At 63.1% G+C, this 22,451-nt stretch overlaps 6 non-coding genes across 6 annotated transcripts; all 6 read left to right on the top strand.

Moving 5' to 3' along the window:
- The first annotated feature begins 2,040 nt into the window (after positions 1-2,040).
- On the top strand, positions 2,041-2,159 carry LOC142862370 (5S ribosomal RNA). Its single transcript, XR_012913428.1, has one exon. It is a non-coding gene; the product is annotated as a 5S ribosomal RNA (ribosomal RNA).
- Positions 2,160-5,946: 3,787 nt separating this feature from the next.
- LOC142862369 (5S ribosomal RNA) lies at positions 5,947-6,065 on the top strand. The gene has a single exon (XR_012913427.1). It is a non-coding gene; the product is annotated as a 5S ribosomal RNA (ribosomal RNA).
- A 3,789-nt stretch (positions 6,066-9,854) lies between these two features.
- LOC142862368 (5S ribosomal RNA) lies at positions 9,855-9,973 on the top strand. The gene has a single exon (XR_012913426.1). It is a non-coding gene; the product is annotated as a 5S ribosomal RNA (ribosomal RNA).
- Positions 9,974-13,764: 3,791 nt separating this feature from the next.
- Positions 13,765-13,883, top strand: LOC142862367 (5S ribosomal RNA). The gene has a single exon (XR_012913425.1). It is a non-coding gene; the product is annotated as a 5S ribosomal RNA (ribosomal RNA).
- A 3,791-nt stretch (positions 13,884-17,674) lies between these two features.
- Positions 17,675-17,793, top strand: LOC142862359 (5S ribosomal RNA). Its single transcript, XR_012913420.1, has one exon. It is a non-coding gene; the product is annotated as a 5S ribosomal RNA (ribosomal RNA).
- Positions 17,794-21,585: 3,792 nt separating this feature from the next.
- On the top strand, positions 21,586-21,704 carry LOC142862348 (5S ribosomal RNA). Its single transcript, XR_012913410.1, has one exon. It is a non-coding gene; the product is annotated as a 5S ribosomal RNA (ribosomal RNA).
- Positions 21,705-22,451: the final 747 nt, after the last annotated feature.

Raw genomic sequence — 22,451 nt, 5'->3', positions numbered from 1 at the left:
GCCCAGCCTGGTGTCTTCCCTGAGGCCCTGCGGCTGCCGGCTGGGCTGCCGCTCCCCGCAAGGGGAGAGCCGCGGAGGTGGGGACCGCCTCCTGATGCGGACGTACACGCAGCTCTCCACGTCGGATTCCGGGGCTCTCTGTCCTGCCCGAAGGCCCAGCTGGCCTGCGGGTCCTTAGAGTGGCAAAAACCTCCGAAAACTGAGACTGAGGGTCCGGTGGGTGTCTGCACTTTTGTGCTGGGCACCCCAGGGAGGCCCGGGGGCTGGCTGGACAACGCGGTCTGCTGGGCGGGGGGTTTGGAGGAGCAACTGATGCCCTTTGCACTTTGGGTAGCAAGAGTCTGAGGTGTCTCTGAGCCCTGTGCCATGTCGGGGGGGGGGGTGCGGGGCGGAGGAGGAGGAGGAGGAGGTGGGAAGGGCCGGGGCCTGCAGTCCTGTTCCCGGGGTGGCACGGCAAGTGGCTTCTTCCACAGGCTGCTTGGCCTGGGCTCCCTGCACCTGGGCCTTTGGAGGACCGGCCCTGTGCTTGCCAACACTTCCTGCAGGGACCCAGAGCTGGGAGGTGGCATCTCTCAGCCCTGGGTCGGGCAGAGCCCCAGCGGGCCATGCCCACAACCTCTCTCAGCACCGGTCCCCCAGAAGGCTCCTTTGGGACCAGGATTCTCTTGCGGTGACTCTTTAAGGTCTGGCCCCTGGATGGAGGGGCACCAGGAGTAGAGGAGCAGGAAGGGGAAGGGGGTGGCTATGCGAGGGGACACTTTGAGGCCAAGTCCCAGCTTCAGCCTGATCCTCCTGGGAACCCCGCTCTGAGACAAGGAGCCGGGCTTCGCATTCCCACAGCAGCCAGTCGTGGGCTGAGGACACCTGGGGCGTTGGGAACTCCCTGGCTTCTCCTTGGTTTAACATCTAGAGCTGCTTGTGAATCGCGCCGCCACACACACCGCCGCCACACACACCCGAGCGCAGGTGTCTTCCGCACAGACTGCGGGCCTCGCTCTTCTGAATGCCGCTGGCTCGCCACCCACCCACGGGTGAACCTGGTCAGGGTGCTTTCTCTCAGGGGCAGACTCTTTTCCGGGCGGGCTACCGGTGTCTCTGTTTGCTCGTTTCTTTCTTCCATTTCGGGAAAGTCTTCCTTGCTGGGTGTGGAAATCTCCTATGCCTTCCCTCGCCTATTCTGTCAGCTTTAAAATTCTCTTTCAGTTGCCACCCTCACAGATGGATTAGGAAACTCTTTCCGGTGCACTCATTAGTGAAATGACCTCCAGGAAGCTGGAATCCAATATCTAATGGCCGATTTTTAGCGAGTCCACACGCCAGGGTGGTCGGGGTCCAATGCAGCCCCGGCCAGGCCCAGGCCCCTTGGACTGGGCCACAGGAGGACACGGAGGAGGGTCCCGGCCCCCACGAAGCGGTGCCGGCAGTTCTCCACGGGCTTGGGCGTTTTCCAGAGGTAGGAGATGGAGGGGACTGATTTCTTCAGCGCCCCCCAAACCACGCCACCCCACCCCACCCATGGGACACATCCCCAGAGAGAGACGCCCCATACACTGGCTGTGCCCCAGCCCTGGCCCGGGGGAATAGGCGGCAGCCCACCCACAGGGCGAGGGGGGGGCGCAGCTGAAAGGGGTTGTGGGGGAGGGCGGCCCCTGGCTGGGGTCAAAGGGCGAGCGTCCCGCGCGTGCGCAGTCAGCGGCAGCGACGCGCTGGGGGTGGGCAGCGGGTAGGTGAAGGAGGCCGGGCGAGGAGACGAGGGGGGCTGGGAGGGCTCCACCTTGGCGAGTCCAGCCGTGGAGGCGCATCTTGTGTGAGTGTGAGTGAGTGTGAGTGTGTGTGTGTGTGTATAGAGAGACAGCCCCCCACCCCGCCCCGCCCCGCCCCGCCCCGCCCATCACCCCCGTCCCTGGGAGCCAGCGGGACCCGGCCGGCGAACTCAACCGGCCCGGCCCGGCCCGGCGCGGGGCCTGGGGCGGGAGGCGGCGGCGGGGAAGCCCAGAGAGGCTCGGCTTCTCGAGCGGGGCAGGGGCGCCCTCCGCCGCCGTCTAGGGCCACACCACCCTGAACGCCCCCGATCTCGTCTGGTCTCGGAAGCTAAGCAGGGTCGGGCCTGGTTAGTACTTGGATGGGAGACCGCCTGGGAATACCGGGTGCCACAGGCTGCTGCTTTTTTTTTTTTTTTCTTGCCTCTTGTTCTGTCCCCTTTCTGGGAGCGAGGCGGCGGCCCGGGGTGGGGGTCACCCCCACCCTCAGCGCCCGCGCGGTGCCTGGCGCCCCAGCCCGCACCGTGGGGCCTCCTCTTGTCCCAAGCCGCGACACCGCCGCCACGCGGCAGCATGCGTGGCATCTGGACTGTCAGGTCTCAGACCAAAGGTCTGCTCTGTGGGAACCGACACGCTGGAGGAAACCTTGAGAGTCTGAGAGGGGAGGGAGTTCCAGAAGAAGGCCAGGATGTCATTTTGAGGGAGTATGTGACCAGAACTCGTCCCGTTGCTTTTGGGGTTCTATGGGCTACACGCAGGAATCTTTGGTGGTGGCACCTGATGTTGGGGGATCCGGAGTCACACCCAGACCTGCTCCACAGGCCTCCTTTTACTTTTCTCTTCGGATTCATTATTTTTAAAAAGTGTCTCTTACCTCTAGGATTGCATTTTCTTTTCTCTCTCTTTTCAAGCAGATGATGGGAGTACAAGTATTCAGGTGACATGTGTTGCCCGTGCCGCCCTCCCCCCTGTGTTCTTTTTTTTTTTTTTTTTGAGACAGAGTCTCGTTTTGCTGCCCAGGCTAGAGTGAGTGCCATGGCGTCAGCCTAGCTCACAGCAACCTCAATCTCCGGGCTCAAGCAATCCTGCTGCCTCAGCCTCCCGAGTAGTTGGGACTACAGGCATGCACCACCACGCCCGGCTGTGTTTTTCTATATATATTAGTTGGCCAATTAATTTCTTTCTATTTTTAGTAGAGACGGGGTCTCGCTCTTGCTCAGGCTGGTTTCGAACTCCTGACCTGGAGCAATCCGCCCGCCTCGGCCTCCCAGAGAGCTAGGATTACAGGCGTGAGCCACCGCGCCCGGCCCCCCCTGTGTTCTTATTCATATACCTCTCATGTTGTTCCAGCGTATTGTGGGGGTACCAATGTTAAGGTCGGGTGCCTTGCCCTCTCCAAGCCTCCCCCCTCGGGTCAGAGCTTCAAGTGCGCCCATCCCCCAGTCGGTGCGCACCCACCCCATGCCTAATGGATGTGTATGCCCCTCCCCTCCCCCCACCCGCCCGACACCCACCCGATGAAGGTGATTCCTCTCTGTCCACTTAGGCGTCCATCCGTTCGTACCAATTTGCTGGTGAGCGCGCTCACGTGGTGCTCGTGTGTCCATTCTCGGGATACTTGGCTTACTGGAACGGGTTCCAGCTCTGGCCAGGAGAACACGAGAGGCGCCCTCTCACCGCTGCTCCTCACAGCCGAATGGCACTCCGTGGTGTCCACGCGCCACATTTTATTGATGCACTCCTGGATGGATGGGCACTCGGGTCGCTTCCACGTCTTTGGGATTGTGAATTGTGCCCTAACTGTAACCCTAACCCTTACCCAGCCCGTCTCCTCTGCCCCTGCCTGACGCACTCCTCCCCGGCCAGGCCCGTCACTGTCCTGGGCCCCCGCCTGACCGGCTCCTCCCCGCCCGGCCGGTCACCGTCCTCTGCCCCTGCCTGACACGCTCCTTCCCGCCCGGCCTCTCACCGTCCTCGGCCCCTGCCTGACCGGCTCCTCCGTCGCCTGGGCCTTCCAAGGGCTTGGTGTGGATGCTGCTTCCAGGAAGCCCTCCAGAAACCCGGCAGCAGGGTGGCCGCAGCAGTCTCCAGCAGCCGTCCCTAAGTCGCGTGAGTGCGGGGGACGTGCCCCCGCTGTGCCGCGGGGGCCCAGCCTGGTGTCTTCCCTGAGGCCCTGCGGCTGCCGGCTGGGCTGCCGCTCCCCGCAAGGGGAGAGCCGCGGAGGTGGGGACCGCCTCCTGATGCGGACGTACACGCAGCTCTCCACGTCGGATTCCGGGGCTCTCTGTCCTGCCCGAAGGCCCAGCTGGCCTGCGGGTCCTTAGAGTGGCAAAAACCTCCGAAAACTGAGACTGAGGGTCCGGTGGGTGTCTGCACTTTTGTGCTGGGCACCCCAGGGAGGCCCGGGGGCTGGCTGGACAACGCGGTCTGCTGGGCGGGGGGTTTGGAGGAGCAACTGATGCCCTTTGCACTTTGGGTAGCAAGAGTCTGAGGTGTCTCTGAGCCCTGTGCCATGTCGGGGGGGGGGGTGCGGGGCGGAGGAGGAGGAGGAGGAGGTGGGAAGGGCCGGGGCCTGCAGTCCTGTTCCCGGGGTGGCACGGCAAGTGGCTTCTTCCACAGGCTGCTTGGCCTGGGCTCCCTGCACCTGGGCCTTTGGAGGACCGGCCCTGTGCTTGCCAACACTTCCTGCAGGGACCCAGAGCTGGGAGGTGGCATCTCTCAGCCCTGGGTCGGGCAGAGCCCCAGCGGGCCATGCCCACAACCTCTCTCAGCACCGGTCCCCCAGAAGGCTCCTTTGGGACCAGGATTCTCTTGCGGTGACTCTTTAAGGTCTGGCCCCTGGATGGAGGGGCACCAGGAGTAGAGGAGCAGGAAGGGGAAGGGGGTGGCTATGCGAGGGGACACTTTGAGGCCAAGTCCCAGCTTCAGCCTGATCCTCCTGGGAACCCCGCTCTGAGACAAGGAGCCGGGCTTCGCATTCCCACAGCAGCCAGTCGTGGGCTGAGGACACCTGGGGCGTTGGGAACTCCCTGGCTTCTCCTTGGTTTAACATCTAGAGCTGCTTGTGAATCGCGCCGCCACACACACCGCCGCCACACACACCCGAGCGCAGGTGTCTTCCGCACAGACTGCGGGCCTCGCTCTTCTGAATGCCGCTGGCTCGCCACCCACCCACGGGTGAACCTGGTCAGGGTGCTTTCTCTCAGGGGCAGACTCTTTTCCGGGCGGGCTACCGGTGTCTCTGTTTGCTCGTTTCTTTCTTCCATTTCGGGAAAGTCTTCCTTGCTGGGTGTGGAAATCTCCTATGCCTTCCCTCGCCTATTCTGTCAGCTTTAAAATTCTCTTTCAGTTGCCACCCTCACAGATGGATTAGGAAACTCTTTCCGGTGCACTCATTAGTGAAATGACCTCCAGGAAGCTGGAATCCAATATCTAATGGCCGATTTTTAGCGAGTCCACACGCCAGGGTGGTCGGGGTCCAATGCAGCCCCGGCCAGGCCCAGGCCCCTTGGACTGGGCCACAGGAGGACACGGAGGAGGGTCCCGGCCCCCACGAAGCGGTGCCGGCAGTTCTCCACGGGCTTGGGCGTTTTCCAGAGGTAGGAGATGGAGGGGACTGATTTCTTCAGCGCCCCCCAAACCACGCCACCCCACCCCACCCATGGGACACATCCCCAGAGAGAGACGCCCCATACACTGGCTGTGCCCCAGCCCTGGCCCGGGGGAATAGGCGGCAGCCCACCCACAGGGCGAGGGGGGGGCGCAGCTGAAAGGGGTTGTGGGGGAGGGCGGCCCCTGGCTGGGGTCAAAGGGCGAGCGTCCCGCGCGTGCGCAGTCAGCGGCAGCGACGCGCTGGGGGTGGGCAGCGGGTAGGTGAAGGAGGCCGGGCGAGGAGACGAGGGGGGCTGGGAGGGCTCCACCTTGGCGAGTCCAGCCGTGGAGGCGCATCTTGTGTGAGTGTGAGTGAGTGTGAGTGTGTGTGTGTGTGTATAGAGAGACAGCCCCCCACCCCGCCCCGCCCCGCCCCGCCCCGCCCATCACCCCCGTCCCTGGGAGCCAGCGGGACCCGGCCGGCGAACTCAACCGGCCCGGCCCGGCCCGGCGCGGGGCCTGGGGCGGGAGGCGGCGGCGGGGAAGCCCAGAGAGGCTCGGCTTCTCGAGCGGGGCAGGGGCGCCCTCCGCCGCCGTCTAGGGCCACACCACCCTGAACGCCCCCGATCTCGTCTGGTCTCGGAAGCTAAGCAGGGTCGGGCCTGGTTAGTACTTGGATGGGAGACCGCCTGGGAATACCGGGTGCCACAGGCTGCTGCTTTTTTTTTTTTTTTCTTGCCTCTTGTTCTGTCCCCTTTCTGGGAGCGAGGCGGCGGCCCGGGGTGGGGGTCACCCCCACCCTCAGCGCCCGCGCGGTGCCTGGCGCCCCAGCCCGCACCGTGGGGCCTCCTCTTGTCCCAAGCCGCGACACCGCCGCCACGCGGCAGCATGCGTGGCATCTGGACTGTCAGGTCTCAGACCAAAGGTCTGCTCTGTGGGAACCGACACGCTGGAGGAAACCTTGAGAGTCTGAGAGGGGAGGGAGTTCCAGAAGAAGGCCAGGATGTCATTTTGAGGGAGTATGTGACCAGAACTCGTCCCGTTGCTTTTGGGGTTCTATGGGCTACACGCAGGAATCTTTGGTGGTGGCACCTGATGTTGGGGGATCCGGAGTCACACCCAGACCTGCTCCACAGGCCTCCTTTTACTTTTCTCTTCGGATTCATTATTTTTAAAAAGTGTCTCTTACCTCTAGGATTGCATTTTCTTTTCTCTCTCTTTTCAAGCAGATGATGGGAGTACAAGTATTCAGGTGACATGTGTTGCCCGTGCCGCCCTCCCCCCTGTGTTCTTTTTTTTTTTTTTTTTGAGACAGAGTCTCGTTTTGCTGCCCAGGCTAGAGTGAGTGCCATGGCGTCAGCCTAGCTCACAGCAACCTCAATCTCCGGGCTCAAGCAATCCTGCTGCCTCAGCCTCCCGAGTAGTTGGGACTACAGGCATGCACCACCACGCCCGGCTGTGTTTTTCTATATATATTAGTTGGCCAATTAATTTCTTTCTATTTTTAGTAGAGACGGGGTCTCGCTCTTGCTCAGGCTGGTTTCGAACTCCTGACCTGGAGCAATCCGCCCGCCTCGGCCTCCCAGAGAGCTAGGATTACAGGCGTGAGCCACCGCGCCCGGCCCCCCCTGTGTTCTTATTCATATACCTCTCATGTTGTTCCAGCGTATTGTGGGGGTACCAATGTTAAGGTCGGGTGCCTTGCCCTCTCCAAGCCTCCCCCCTCGGGTCAGAGCTTCAAGTGCGCCCATCCCCCAGTCGGTGCGCACCCACCCCATGCCTAATGGATGTGTATGCCCCTCCCCTCCCCCCACCCGCCCGACACCCACCCGATGAAGGTGATTCCTCTCTGTCCACTTAGGCGTCCATCCGTTCGTACCAATTTGCTGGTGAGCGCGCTCACGTGGTGCTCGTGTGTCCATTCTCGGGATACTTGGCTTACTGGAACGGGTTCCAGCTCTGGCCAGGAGAACACGAGAGGCGCCCTCTCACCGCTGCTCCTCACAGCCGAATGGCACTCCGTGGTGTCCACGCGCCACATTTTATTGATGCACTCCTGGATGGATGGGCACTCGGGTCGCTTCCACGTCTTTGGGATTGTGAATTGTGCCCTAACTGTAACCCTAACCCTTACCCAGCCCGTCTCCTCTGCCCCTGCCTGACGCACTCCTCCCCGGCCAGGCCCGTCACTGTCCTGGGCCCCCGCCTGACCGGCTCCTCCCCGCCCGGCCGGTCACCGTCCTCTGCCCCTGCCTGACACGCTCCTTCCCGCCCGGCCTCTCACCGTCCTCGGCCCCTGCCTGACCGGCTCCTCCGTCGCCTGGGCCTTCCAAGGGCTTGGTGTGGATGCTGCTTCCAGGAAGCCCTCCAGAAACCCGGCAGCAGGGTGGCCGCAGCAGTCTCCAGCAGCCGTCCCTAAGTCGCGTGAGTGCGGGGGACGTGCCCCCGCTGTGCCGCGGGGGCCCAGCCTGGTGTCTTCCCTGAGGCCCTGCGGCTGCCGGCTGGGCTGCCGCTCCCCGCAAGGGGAGAGCCGCGGAGGTGGGGACCGCCTCCTGATGCGGACGTACACGCAGCTCTCCACGTCGGATTCCGGGGCTCTCTGTCCTGCCCGAAGGCCCAGCTGGCCTGCGGGTCCTTAGAGTGGCAAAAACCTCCGAAAACTGAGACTGAGGGTCCGGTGGGTGTCTGCACTTTTGTGCTGGGCACCCCAGGGAGGCCCGGGGGCTGGCTGGACAACGCGGTCTGCTGGGCGGGGGGTTTGGAGGAGCAACTGATGCCCTTTGCACTTTGGGTAGCAAGAGTCTGAGGTGTCTCTGAGCCCTGTGCCATGTCGGGGGGGGGGGGTGCGGGGCGGAGGAGGAGGAGGAGGAGGTGGGAAGGGCCGGGGCCTGCAGTCCTGTTCCCGGGGTGGCACGGCAAGTGGCTTCTTCCACAGGCTGCTTGGCCTTGGCTCCCTGCACCTGGGCCTTTGGAGGACCGGCCCTGTGCTTGCCAACACTTCCTGCAGGGACCCAGAGCTGGGAGGTGGCATCTCTCAGCCCTGGGTCGGGCAGAGCCCCAGCGGGCCATGCCCACAACCTCTCTCAGCACCGGTCCCCCAGAATGCTCCTTTGGGACCAGGATTCTCTTGCGGTGACTCTTTAAGGTCTGGCCCCTGGATGGAGGGGCACCAGGAGTAGAGGAGCAGGAAGGGGAAGGGGGTGGCCATGCGAGGGGACACTTTGAGGCCAAGTCCCAGCTTCAGCCTGATCCTCCTGGGAACCCCGCTCTGAGACAAGGAGCCGGGCTTCGCATTCCCACAGCAGCCAGTCGTGGGCTGAGGACACCTGGGGCGTTGGGAACTCCCTGGCTTCTCCTTGGTTTAACATCTAGAGCTGCTTGTGAATCGCGCCGCCACACACACCGCCGTCACACACACCCGAGCGCAGGTGTCTTCCGCACAGACTGCGGGCCTCGCTCTTCTGAATGCCGCTGGCTCGCCACCCACCCACGGGTGAACCTGGTCAGGGTGCTTTCTCTCAGGGGCAGACTCTTTTCCGGGCGGGCTACCGGTGTCTCTGTTTGCTCGTTTCTTTCTTCCATTTCGGGAAAGTCTTCCTTGCTGGGTGTGGAAATCTCCTATGCCTTCCCTCGCCTATTCTGTCAGCTTTAAAATTCTCTTTCAGTTGCCACCCTCACAGATGGATTAGGAAACTCTTTCCGGTGCACTCATTAGTGAAATGACCTCCAGGAAGCTGGAATCCAATATCTAATGGCCGATTTTTAGCGAGTCCACACGCCAGGGTGGTCGGGGTCCAATGCAGCCCCGGCCAGGCCCAGGCCCCTTGGACTGGGCCACAGGAGGACACGGAGGAGGGTCCCGGCCCCCACGAAGCGGTGCCGGCAGTTCTCCACGGGCTTGGGCGTTTTCCAGAGGTAGGAGATGGAGGGGACTGATTTCTTCAGCGCCCCCCAAACCACGCCACCCCACCCCACCCATGGGACACATCCCCAGAGAGAGACGCCCCATACACTGGCTGTGCCCCAGCCCTGGCCCGGGGGGAATAGGCGGCAGCCCACCCACAGGGCGAGGGGGGGGCGCAGCTGAAAGGGGTTGTGGGGGAGGGCGGCCCCTGGCTGGGGTCAAAGGGCGAGCGTCCCGCGCGTGCGCAGTCAGCGGCAGCGACGCGCTGGGGGTGGGCAGCGGGTAGGTGAAGGAGGCCGGGCGAGGAGACGAGGGGGGCTGGGAGGGCTCCACCTTGGCGAGTCCAGCCGTGGAGGCGCATCTTGTGTGAGTGTGAGTGAGTGTGAGTGTGTGTGTGTGTGTATAGAGAGACAGCCCCCCACCCCGCCCCGCCCCGCCCCGCCCCGCCCATCACCCCCGTCCCTGGGAGCCAGCGGGACCCGGCCGGCGAACTCAACCGGCCCGGCCCGGCCCGGCGCGGGGCCTGGGGCGGGAGGCGGCGGCGGGGAAGCCCAGAGAGGCTCGGCTTCTCGAGCGGGGCAGGGGCGCCCTCCGCCGCGGTCTAGGGCCACACCACCCTGAACGCCCCCGATCTCGTCTGGTCTCGGAAGCTAAGCAGGGTCGGGCCTGGTTAGTACTTGGATGGGAGACCGCCTGGGAATACCGGGTGCCACAGGCTGCTGCTTTTTTTTTTTTTTTCTTGCCTCTTGTTCTGTCCCCTTTCTGGGAGCGAGGCGGCGGCCCGGGGTGGGGGTCACCCCCACCCTCAGCGCCCGCGCGGTGCCTGGCGCCCCAGCCCGCACCGTGGGGCCTCCTCTTGTCCCAAGCCGCGACACCGCCGCCACGCGGCAGCATGCGTGGCATCTAGACTGTCAGGTCTCAGACCAAAGGTCTGCTCTGTGGGAACCGACACGCTGGAGGAAACCTTGAGAGTCTGAGAGGGGAGGGAGTTCCAGAAGAAGGCCAGGATGTCATTTTGAGGGAGTATGTGACCAGAACTCGTCCCGTTGCTTTTGGGGTTCTATGGGCTACACGCAGGAATCTTTGGTGGTGGCACCTGATGTTGGGGGATCCGGAGTCACACCCAGACCTGCTCCACAGGCCTCCTTTTACTTTTCTCTTCGGATTCATTATTTTTAAAAAGTGTCTCTTACCTCTAGGATTGCATTTTCTTTTCTCTCTCTTTTCAAGCAGATGATGGGAGTACAAGTATTCAGGTGACATGTGTTGCCCGTGCCGCCCTCCCCCCTGTGTTCTTTTTTTTTTTTTTTTTGAGACAGAGTCTCGTTTTGCTGCCCAGGCTAGAGTGAGTGCCATGGCGTCAGCCTAGCTCACAGCAACCTCAATCTCCGGGCTCAAGCAATCCTGCTGCCTCAGCCTCCCGAGTAGTTGGGACTACAGGCATGCACCACCACGCCCGGCTGTGTTTTTCTATATATATTAGTTGGCCAATTAATTTCTTTCTATTTTTAGTAGAGACGGGGTCTCGCTCTTGCTCAGGCTGGTTTCGAACTCCTGACCTGGAGCAATCCGCCCGCCTCGGCCTCCCAGAGAGCTAGGATTACAGGCGTGAGCCACCGCGCCCGGCCCCCCCTGTGTTCTTATTCATATACCTCTCATGTTGTTCCAGCGTATTGTGGGGGTACCAATGTTAAGGTCGGGTGCCTTGCCCTCTCCAAGCCTCCCCCCTCGGGTCAGAGCTTCAAGTGCGCCCATCCCCCAGTCGGTGCGCACCCACCCCATGCCTAATGGATGTGTATGCCCCTCCCCTCCCCCCACCCGCCCGCCCGACACCCACCCGATGAAGGTGATTCCTCTCTGTCCACTTAGGCGTCCATCCGTTCGTACCAATTTGCTGGTGAGCGCGCTCACGTGGTGCTCGTGTGTCCATTCTTGGGATACTTGGCTTACTGGAACGGGTTCCAGCTCTGGCCAGGAGAACACGAGAGGCGCCCTCTCACCGCTGCTCCTCACAGCCGAATGGCACTCCGTGGTGTCCACGCGCCACATTTTATTGATGCACTCCTGGATGGATGGGCACTCGGGTCGCTTCCACGTCTTTGGGATTGTGAATTGTGCCCTAACTGTAACCCTAACCCTTACCCAGCCCGTCTCCTCTGCCCCTGCCTGACGCACTCCTCCCCGGCCAGGCCCGTCACTGTCCTGGGCCCCCGCCTGACCGGCTCCTCCCCGCCCGGCCGGTCACCGTCCTCTGCCCCTGCCTGACACGCTCCTTCCCGCCCGGCCTCTCACCGTCCTCGGCCCCTGCCTGACCGGCTCCTCCGTCGCCTGGGCCTTCCAAGGGCTTGGTGTGGACGCTGCTTCCAGGAAGCCCTCCAGAAACCCGGCAGCAGGGTGGCCGCAGCAGTCTCCAGCAGCCGTCCCTAAGTCGCGTGAGTGCGGGGGACGTGCCCCCGCTGTGCCGCGGGGGCCCAGCCTGGTGTCTTCCCTGAGGCCCTGCGGCTGCCGGCTGGGCTGCCGCTCCCCGCAAGGGGAGAGCCGCGGAGGTGGGGACCGCCTCCTGATGGGGACGTACACGCAGCTCTCCACGTCGGATTCCGGGGCTCTCTGTCCTGCCCGAAGGCCCAGCTGGCCTGCGGGTCCTTAGAGTGGCAAAAACCTCCGAAAACTGAGACTGAGGGTCCGGTGGGTGTCTGCACTTTTGTGCTGGGCACCCCAGGGAGGCCCGGGGGCTGGCTGGACAACGTGGTCTGCTGGGCGGGGGGGGGGGGGGGTTGGAGGAGCAACTGATGCCCTTTGCACTTTGGGTAGCAAGAGTCTGAGGTGTCTCTGAGCCCTGTGCCCTGTGGGGGCGGGGCGGGGGGGAGGAGGAGGAGGAGGAGGAGGAGGTGGGAAGGGCCGGGGCCTGCAGTCCTGTTCCCGGGGTGGCACGGCAAGTGGCTTCTTCCACAGGCTGCTTGGCCTGGGCTCCCTGCACCTGGGCCTTTGGAGGACCGGCCCTGTGCTTGCCAACACTTCCTGCAGGGACCCAGAGCTGGGAGGTGGCATCTCTCAGCCCTGGGTCGGGCAGAGCCCCAGCGGGCCATGCCCACAACCTCTCTCAGCACCGGTCCCCCAGAAGGCTCCTTTGGGACCAGGATTCTCTTGCGGTGACTCTTTAAGGTCTGGCCCCTGGATGGAGGGGCACCAGGAGTAGAGGAGCAGGAAGGGGAAGGGGGTGGCCATGCGAGGGGACACTTTGAGGCCAAGTCCCAGCTTCAGCCTGATCCTCCTGGGAACCCCGCTCTGAGACAAGGAGCCGGGCTTCGCATTCCCACAGCAGCCAGTCGTGGGCTGAGGACACCTGGGGCGTTGGGAACTCCCTGGCTTCTCCTTGGTTTAACATCTAGAGCTGCTTGTGAATCGCGCCGCCACACACACCAGAGTGCAGGTGTCTTCCGCACAGACTGCGGGCCTCGCTCTTCTGAATGCCGCTAGCTCGCCACCCACCCACGGGTGAACCTGGTCAGGGTGCTTTCTCTCAGGGGCAGACTCTTTTCCGGGCGGGCTACCGGTGTCTCTGTTTGCTCGTTTCTTTCTTCCATTTCGGGAAAGTCTTCCTTGCTGGGTGTGGAAATCTCCTATGCCTTCCCTCGCCTATTCTGTCAGCTTTAAAATTCTCCTTCAGTTGCCACCCTCACAGATGGATTAGGAAACTCTTTCCGGTGCACTCATTAGTGAAATGACCTCCAGGAAGCTGGAATCCAATATCTAATGGCCGATTTTTAGCGAGTCCACACGCCAGGGTGGTCGGGGTCCAAAGCAGCCCCGGCCAGGCCCAGGCCCCTTGGACTGGGCCACAGGAGGACACGGAGGAGGGTCCCGGCCCCCACGAAGCGGTGCCGGCAGTTCTCCACGGGCTTGGGTGTTTTCCAGAGGTAGGAGATGGAGGGGACTGATTTCTTCAGCGCCCCCCAAACCACGCCACCCCACCCCACCCATGGGACACATCCCCAGAGAGAGACGCCCCATACACTGGCTGTGCCCCAGCCCTGGCCCGGGGGAATAGGCGGCAGCCCACCCACAGGGCGAGGGGGGGGCGCAGCTGAAAGGGGTTGTGGGGGAGGGCGGCCCCTGGCTGGGGTCAAAGGGCGAGCGTCCCGCGCGTGCGCAGTCAGCGGCAGCGACGCGCTGGGGGTGGGCAGCGGGTAGGTGAAGGAGGCCGGGCGAGGAGACGAGGGGGGCTGGGAGGGCTCCACCTTGGCGAGTCCAGCCGTGGAGGCGCATCTTGTGTGAGTGTGAGTGAGTGTGAGTGTGTGTGTGTGTGTATAGAGAGACAGCCCCCCACCCCGCCCCGCCCCGCCCCGCCCCGCCCATCACCCCCGTCCCTGGGAGCCCGCGGGACCTGGCCAGCGAACTCAACCGGCCCGGCCCGGCCCCGCCCGGCGCGGGGCCTGGGGCGGGAGGCGGCGGCGGGGAAGCCCAGAGAGGCTCGGCTTCTCGAGCGGGGCAGGGGCGCCCTCCGCCGCCGTCTAGGGCCACACCACCCTGAACGCCCCCGATCTCGTCTGGTCTCGGAAGCTAAGCAGGGTCGGGCCTGGTTAGTACTTGGATGGGAGACCGCCTGGGAATACCGGGTGCCACAGGCTGCTGCTTTTTTTTTTTTTTTTTTTTTGCCTCTTGTTCTGTCCCCTTTCTGGGAGCGCGGCGGCGGCCCGGGGTGGGGGTCACCCCCACCCTCAGCGCCCGCGCGGTGCCTGGCGCCCCAGCCCGCACCGTGGGGCCTCCTCTTGTCCCAAGCCGCGACACCGCCGCCACGCGGCAGCATGCGTGGCATCTGGACTGTCAGGTCTCAGACCAAAGGTCTGCTCTGTGGGAACCGACACGCTGGAGGAAACCTTGAGAGTCTGAGAGGGGAGGGAGTTCCAGAAGAAGGCCAGGATGTCATTTTGAGGGAGTATGTGACCAGAACTCGTCCCGTTGCTTTTGGGGTTCTATGGGCTACACGCAGGAATCTTTGGTGGTGGCACCTGATGTTGGGGGATCCGGAGTCACACCCAGACCTGCTCCACAGGCCTCCTTTTACTTTTCTCTTCGGATTCATTATTTTTAAAAAGTGTCTCTTACCTCTAGGATTGCATTTTCTTTTCTCTCTCTTTTCAAGCAGATGATGGGAGTACAAGTATTCAGGTGACATGTGTTGCCCGTGCCGCCCTCCCCCCTGTGTTCTTTTTTTTTTTTTTTTGAGACAGAGTCTCGTTTTGCTGCCCAGGCTAGAGTGAGTGCCATGGCGTCAGCCTAGCTCACAGCAACCTCAATCTCCGGGCTCAAGCAATCCTGCTGCCTCAGCCTCCCGAGTAGTTGGGACTACAGGCATGCACCACCACGCCCGGCTGTGTTTTTCTATATATATTAGTTGGCCAATTAATTTCTTTCTATTTTTAGTAGAGACGGGGTCTCGCTCTTGCTCAGGCTGGTTTCGAACTCCTGACCTGGAGCAATCCGCCCGCCTCGGCCTCCCAGAGAGCTAGGATTACAGGCGTGAGCCACCGCGCCCGGCCCCCCCTGTGTTCTTATTCATATACCTCTCATGTTGTTCCAGCGTATTGTGGGGGTACCAATGTTAAGGTCGGGTGCCTTGCCCTCTCCAAGCCTCCCCCCTCGGGTCAGAGCTTCAAGTGCGCCCATCCCCCAGTCGGTGCGCACCCACCCCATGCCTAATGGATGTGTATGCCCCTCCCCTCCCCCCACCCGCCCGCCCGACACCCACCCGATGAAGGTGATTCCTCTCTGTCCACTTAGGCGTCCATCCGTTCGTACCAATTTGCTGGTGAGCGCGCTCACGTGGTGCTCGTGTGTCCATTCCTGGGATACTTGGCTTACTGGAACGGGTTCCAGCTCTGGCCAGGAGAACACGAGAGGCGCCCTCTCACCGCTGCTCCTCACAGCCGAATGGCACTCCGTGGTGTCCACGCGCCACATTTTATTGATGCACTCCTGGATGGATGGGCACTCGGGTCGCTTCCACGTCTTTGGGATTGTGAATTGTGCCCTAACTGTAACCCTAACCCTTACCCAGCCCGTCTCCTCTGCCCCTGCCTGACGCACTCCTCCCCGGCCAGGCCCGTCACTGTCCTGGGCCCCCGCCTGACCGGCTCCTCCCCACCCGGCCGGTCACCGTCCTCTGCCCCTGCCTGACACGCTCCTTCCCGCCCGGCCTCTCACCGTCCTCGGCCCCTGCCTGACCGGCTCCTCCGTCGCCTGGGCCTTCCAAGGGCTTGGTGTGGACGCTGCTTCCAGGAAGCCCTCCAGAAACCCGGCAGCAGGGTGGCCGCAGCAGTCTCCAGCAGCCGTCCCTAAGTCGCGTGAGTGCGGGGGACGTGCCCCCGCTGTGCCGCGGGGGCCCAGCCTGGTGTCTTCCCTGAGGCCCTGCGGCTGCCGGCTGGGCTGCCGCTCCCCGCAAGGGGAGAGCCGCGGAGGTGGGGACCGCCTCCTGATGGGGACGTACACGCAGCTCTCCACGTCGGATTCCGGGGCTCTCTGTCCTGCCCGAAGGCCCAGCTGGCCTGCGGGTCCTTAGAGTGGCAAAAACCTCCGAAAACTGAGACTGAGGGTCCGGTGGGTGTCTGCACTTTTGTGCTGGGCACCCCAGGGAGGCCCGGGGGCTGGCTGGACAACGTGGTCTGCTGGGCGGGGGGGGGGGGGTTGGAGGAGCAACTGATGCCCTTTGCACTTTGGGTAGCAAGAGTCTGAGGTGTCTCTGAGCCCTGTGCCCTGTGGGGGCGGGGCGGGGGGGAGGAGGAGGAGGAGGAGGAGGAGGTGGGAAGGGCCGGGGCCTGCAGTCCTGTTCCCGGGGTGGCACGGCAAGTGGCTTCTTCCACAGGCTGCTTGGCCTGGGCTCCCTGCACCTGGGCCTTTGGAGGACCGGCCCTGTGCTTGCCAACACTTCCTGCAGGGACCCAGAGCTGGGAGGTGGCATCTCTCAGCCCTGGGTCGGGCAGAGCCCCAGCGGGCCATGCCCACAACCTCTCTCAGCACCGGTCCCCCAGAAGGCTCCTTTGGGACCAGGATTCTCTTGCGGTGACTCTTTAAGGTCTGGCCCCTGGATGGAGGGGCACCAGGAGTAGAGGAGCAGGAAGGGGAAGGGGGTGGCCATGCGAGGGGACACTTTGAGGCCAAGTCCCAGCTTCAGCCTGATCCTCCTGGGAACCCCGCTCTGAGACAAGGAGCCGGGCTTCGCATTCCCACAGCAGCCAGTCGTGGGCTGAGGACACCTGGGGCGTTGGGAACTCCCTGGCTTCTCCTTGGTTTAACATCTAGAGCTGCTTGTGAATCGCGCCGCCACACACACCAGAGTGCAGGTGTCTTCCGCACAGACTGCGGGCCTCGCTCTTCTGAATGCCGCTAGCTCGCCACCCACCCACGGGTGAACCTGGTCAGGGTGCTTTCTCTCAGGGGCAGACTCTTTTCCGGGCGGGCTACCGGTGTCTCTGTTTGCTCGTTTCTTTCTTCCATTTCGGGAAAGTCTTCCTTGCTGGGTGTGGAAATCTCCTATGCCTTCCCTCGCCTATTCTGTCAGCTTTAAAATTCTCCTTCAGTTGCCACCCTCACAGATGGATTAGGAAACTCTTTCCGGTGCACTCATTAGTGAAATGACCTCCAGGAAGCTGGAATCCAATATCTAATGGCCGATTTTTAGCGAGTCCACACGCCAGGGTGGTCGGGGTCCAAAGCAGCCCCGGCCAGGCCCAGGCCCCTTGGACTGGGCCACAGGAGGACACGGAGGAGGGTCCCGGCCCCCACGAAGCGGTGCCGGCAGTTCTCCACGGGCTTGGGTGTTTTCCAGAGGTAGGAGATGGAGGGGACTGATTTCTTCAGCGCCCCCCAAACCACGCCACCCCACCCCACCCATGGGACACATCCCCAGAGAGAGACGCCCCATACACTGGCTGTGCCCCAGCCCTGGCCCGGGGGAATAGGCGGCAGCCCACCCACAGGGCGAGGGGGGGGCGCAGCTGAAAGGGGTTGTGGGGGAGGGCGGCCCCTGGCTGGGGTCAAAGGGCGAGCGTCCCGCGCGTGCGCAGTCAGCGGCAGCGACGCGCTGGGGGTGGGCAGCGGGTAGGTGAAGGAGGCCGGGCGAGGAGACGAGGGGGGCTGGGAGGGCTCCACCTTGGCGAGTCCAGCCGTGGAGGCGCATCTTGTGTGAGTGTGAGTGAGTGTGAGTGTGTGTGTGTGTGTATAGAGAGACAGCCCCCCACCCCGCCCCGCCCCGCCCCGCCCCGCCCATCACCCCCGTCCCTGGGAGCCCGCGGGACCTGGCCAGCGAACTCAACCGGCCCGGCCCGGCCCCGCCCGGCGCGGGGCCTGGGGCGGGAGGCGGCGGCGGGGAAGCCCAGAGAGGCTCGGCTTCTCGAGCGGGGCAGGGGCGCCCTCCGCCGCCGTCTAGGGCCACACCACCCTGAACGCCCCCGATCTCGTCTGGTCTCGGAAGCTAAGCAGGGTCGGGCCTGGTTAGTACTTGGATGGGAGACCGCCTGGGAATACCGGGTGCCACAGGCTGCTGCTTTTTTTTTTTTTTTTTTTTTTGCCTCTTGTTCTGTCCCCTTTCTGGGAGCGCGGCGGCGGCCCGGGGTGGGGGTCACCCCCACCCTCAGCGCCCGCGCGGTGCCTGGCGCCCCAGCCCGCACCGTGGGGCCTCCTCTTGTCCCAAGCCGCGACACCGCCGCCACGCGGCAGCATGCGTGGCATCTGGACTGTCAGGTCTCAGACCAAAGGTCTGCTCTGTGGGAACCGACACGCTGGAGGAAACCTTGAGAGTCTGAGAGGGGAGGGAGTTCCAGAAGAAGGCCAGGATGTCATTTTGAGGGAGTATGTGACCAGAACTCGTCCCGTTGCTTTTGGGGTTCTATGGGCTACACGCAGGAATCTTTGGTGGTGGCACCTGATGTTGGGGGATCCGGAGTCACACCCAGACCTGCTCCACAGGCCTCCTTTTACTTTTCTCTTCGGATTCATTATTTTTAAAAAGTGTCTCTTACCTCTAGGATTGCATTTTCTTTTCTCTCTCTTTTCAAGCAGATGATGGGAGTACAAGTATTCAGGTGACATGTGTTGCCCGTGCCGCCCTCCCCCCTGTGTTCTTTTTTTTTTTTTTTTGAGACAGAGTCTCGTTTTGCTGCCCAGGCTAGAGTGAGTGCCATGGCGTCAGCCTAGCTCACAGCAACCTCAATCTCCGGGCTCAAGCAATCCTGCTGCCTCAGCCTCCCGAGTAGTTGGGACTACAGGCATGCACCACCACGCCCGGCTGTGTTTTTCTATATATATTAGTTGGCCAATTAATTTCTTTCTATTTTTAGTAGAGACGGGGTCTCGCTCTTGCTCAGGCTGGTTTCGAACTCCTGACCTGGAGCAATCCGCCCGCCTCGGCCTCCCAGAGAGCTAGGATTACAGGCGTGAGCCACCGCGCCCGGCCCCCCCTGTGTTCTTATTCATATACCTCTCATGTTGTTCCAGCGTATTGTGGGGGTACCAATGTTAAGGTCGGGTGCCTTGCCCTCTCCAAGCCTCCCCCCTCGGGTCAGAGCTTCAAGTGCGCCCATCCCCCAGTCGGTGCGCACCCACCCCATGCCTAATGGATGTGTATGCCCCTCCCCTCCCCCCACCCGCCCGCCCGACACCCACCCGATGAAGGTGATTCCTCTCTGTCCACTTAGGCGTCCATCCGTTCGTACCAATTTGCTGGTGAGCGCGCTCACGTGGTGCTCGTGTGTCCATTCCTGGGATACTTGGCTTACTGGAACGGGTTCCAGCTCTGGCCAGGAGAACACGAGAGGCGCCCTCTCACCGCTGCTCCTCACAGCCGAATGGCACTCCGTGGTGTCCACGCGCCACATTTTATTGATGCACTCCTGGATGGATGGGCACTCGGGTCGCTTCCACGTCTTTGGGATTGTGAATTGTGCCCTAACTGTAACCCTAACCCTTACCCAGCCCGTCTCCTCTGCCCCTGCCTGACGCACTCCTCCCCGGCCAGGCCCGTCACTGTCCTGGGCCCCCGCCTGACCGGCTCCTCCCCACCCGGCCGGTCACCGTCCTCTGCCCCTGCCTGACACGCTCCTTCCCGCCCGGCCTCTCACCGTCCTCGGCCCCTGCCTGACCGGCTCCTCCGTCGCCTGGGCCTTCCAAGGGCTTGGTGTGGACGCTGCTTCCAGGAAGCCCTCCAGAAACCCGGCAGCAGGGTGGCCGCAGCAGTCTCCAGCAGCCGTCCCTAAGTCGCGTGAGTGCGGGGGACGTGCCCCCGCTGTGCCGCGGGGGCCCAGCCTGGTGTCTTCCCTGAGGCCCTGCGGCTGCCGGCTGGGCTGCCGCTCCCCGCAAGGGGAGAGCCGCGGAGGTGGGGACCGCCTCCTGATGGGGACGTACACGCAGCTCTCCACGTCGGATTCCGGGGCTCTCTGTCCTGCCCGAAGGCCCAGCTGGCCTGCGGGTCCTTAGAGTGGCAAAAACCTCCGAAAACTGAGACTGAGGGTCCGGTGGGTGTCTGCACTTTTGTGCTGGGCACCCCAGGGAGGCCCGGGGGCTGGCTGGACAACGTGGTCTGCTGGGCGGGGGGGGGGGGGTTGGAGGAGCAACTGATGCCCTTTGCACTTTGGGTAGCAAGAGTCTGAGGTGTCTCTGAGCCCTGTGCCCTGTGGGGGCGGGGCGGGGGGGAGGAGGAGGAGGAGGAGGAGGAGGTGGGAAGGGCCGGGGCCTGCAGTCCTGTTCCCGGGGTGGCACGGCAAGTGGCTTCTTCCACAGGCTGCTTGGCCTGGGCTCCCTGCACCTGGGCCTTTGGAGGACCGGCCCTGTGCTTGCCAACACTTCCTGCAGGGACCCAGAGCTGGGAGGTGGCATCTCTCAGCCCTGGGTCGGGCAGAGCCCCAGCGGGCCATGCCCACAACCTCTCTCAGCACCGGTCCCCCAGAAGGCTCCTTTGGGACCAGGATTCTCTTGCGGTGACTCTTTAAGGTCTGGCCCCTGGATGGAGGGGCACCAGGAGTAGAGGAGCAGGAAGGGGAAGGGGGTGGCCATGCGAGGGGACACTTTGAGGCCAAGTCCCAGCTTCAGCCTGATCCTCCTGGGAACCCCGCTCTGAGACAAGGAGCCGGGCTTCGCATTCCCACAGCAGCCAGTCGTGGGCTGAGGACACCTGGGGCGTTGGGAACTCCCTGGCTTCTCCTTGGTTTAACATCTAGAGCTGCTTGTGAATCGCGCCGCCACACACACCAGAGTGCAGGTGTCTTCCGCACAGACTGCGGGCCTCGCTCTTCTGAATGCCGCTAGCTCGCCACCCACCCACGGGTGAACCTGGTCAGGGTGCTTTCTCTCAGGGGCAGACTCTTTTCCGGGCGGGCTACCGGTGTCTCTGTTTGCTCGTTTCTTTCTTCCATTTCGGGAAAGTCTTCCTTGCTGGGTGTGGAAATCTCCTATGCCTTCCCTCGCCTATTCTGTCAGCTTTAAAATTCTCCTTCAGTTGCCACCCTCACAGATGGATTAGGAAACTCTTTCCGGTGCACTCATTAGTGAAATGACCTCCAGGAAGCTGGAATCCAATATCTAATGGCCGATTTTTAGCGAGTCCACACGCCAGGGTGGTCGGGGTCCAAAGCAGCCCCGGCCAGGCCCAGGCCCCTTGGACTGGGCCACAGGAGGACACGGAGGAGGGTCCCGGCCCCCACGAAGCGGTGCCGGCAGTTCTCCACGGGCTTGGGTGTTTTCCAGAGGTAGGAGATGGAGGGGACTGATTTCTTCAGCGCCCCCCAAACCACGCCACCCCACCCCACCCATGGGACACATCCCCAGAGAGAGACGCCCCATACACTGGCTGTGCCCCAGCCCTGGCCCGGGGGAATAGGCGGCAGCCCACCCACAGGGCGAGGGGGGGGCGCAGCTGAAAGGGGTTGTGGGGGAGGGCGGCCCCTGGCTGGGGTCAAAGGGCGAGCGTCCCGCGCGTGCGCAGTCAGCGGCAGCGACGCGCTGGGGGTGGGCAGCGGGTAGGTGAAGGAGGCCGGGCGAGGAGACGAGGGGGGCTGGGAGGGCTCCACCTTGGCGAGTCCAGCCGTGGAGGCGCATCTTGTGTGAGTGTGAGTGAGTGTGAGTGTGTGTGTGTGTGTATAGAGAGACAGCCCCCCACCCCGCCCCGCCCCGCCCCGCCCCGCCCATCACCCCCGTCCCTGGGAGCCCGCGGGACCTGGCCAGCGAACTCAACCGGCCCGGCCCGGCCCCGCCCGGCGCGGGGCCTGGGGCGGGAGGCGGCGGCGGGGAAGCCCAGAGAGGCTCGGCTTCTCGAGCGGGGCAGGGGCGCCCTCCGCCGCCGTCTAGGGCCACACCACCCTGAACGCCCCCGATCTCGTCTGGTCTCGGAAGCTAAGCAGGGTCGGGCCTGGTTAGTACTTGGATGGGAGACCGCCTGGGAATACCGGGTGCCACAGGCTGCTGCTTTTTTTTTTTTTTTTTTTTTTTGCCTCTTGTTCTGTCCCCTTTCTGGGAGCGAGGCGGCGGCCCGGGGTGGGGGTCACCCCCACCCTCAGCGCCCGCGCGGTGCCTGGCGCCCCAGCCCGCACCGTGGGGCCTCCTCTTGTCCCAAGCCGCGACACCGCCGCCACGCGGCAGCATGCGTGGCATCTGGACTGTCAGGTCTCAGACCAAAGGTCTGCTCTGTGGGAACCGACACGCTGGAGGAAACCTTGAGAGTCTGAGAGGGGAGGGAGTTCCAGAAGAAGGCCAGGATGTCATTTTGAGGGAGTATGTGACCAGAACTCGTCCCGTTGCTTTTGGGGTTCTATGGGCTACACGCAGGAATCTTTGGTGGTGGCACCTGATGTTGGGGGATCCGGAGTCACACCCAGACCTGCTCCACAGGCCTCCTTTTACTTTTCTCTTCGGATTCATTATTTTTAAAAAGTGTCTCTTACCTCTAGGATTGCATTTTCTTTTCTCTCTCTTTTCAAGCAGATGATGGGAGTACAAGTATTCAGGTGACATGTGTTGCCCGTGCCGCCCTCCCCCCTGTGTTCTTTTTTTTTTTTTTTGAGACAGAGTCTCGTTTTGCTGCCCAGGCTAGAGTGAGTGCCATGGCGTCAGCCTAGCTCACAGCAACCTCAATCTCCGGGCTCAAGCAATCCTGCTGCCTCAGCCTCCCGAGTAGTTGGGACTACAGGCATGCACCACCACGCCCGGCT

The sequence above is a fragment of the Microcebus murinus genome, chromosome 18 (genome assembly GCF_040939455.1).
Source record: "Microcebus murinus isolate Inina chromosome 18, M.murinus_Inina_mat1.0, whole genome shotgun sequence".
Lineage (NCBI taxonomy): Eukaryota > Metazoa > Chordata > Mammalia > Primates > Cheirogaleidae > Microcebus > Microcebus murinus.
This window is presented reverse-complemented; position numbering and strand designations above follow the sequence as displayed.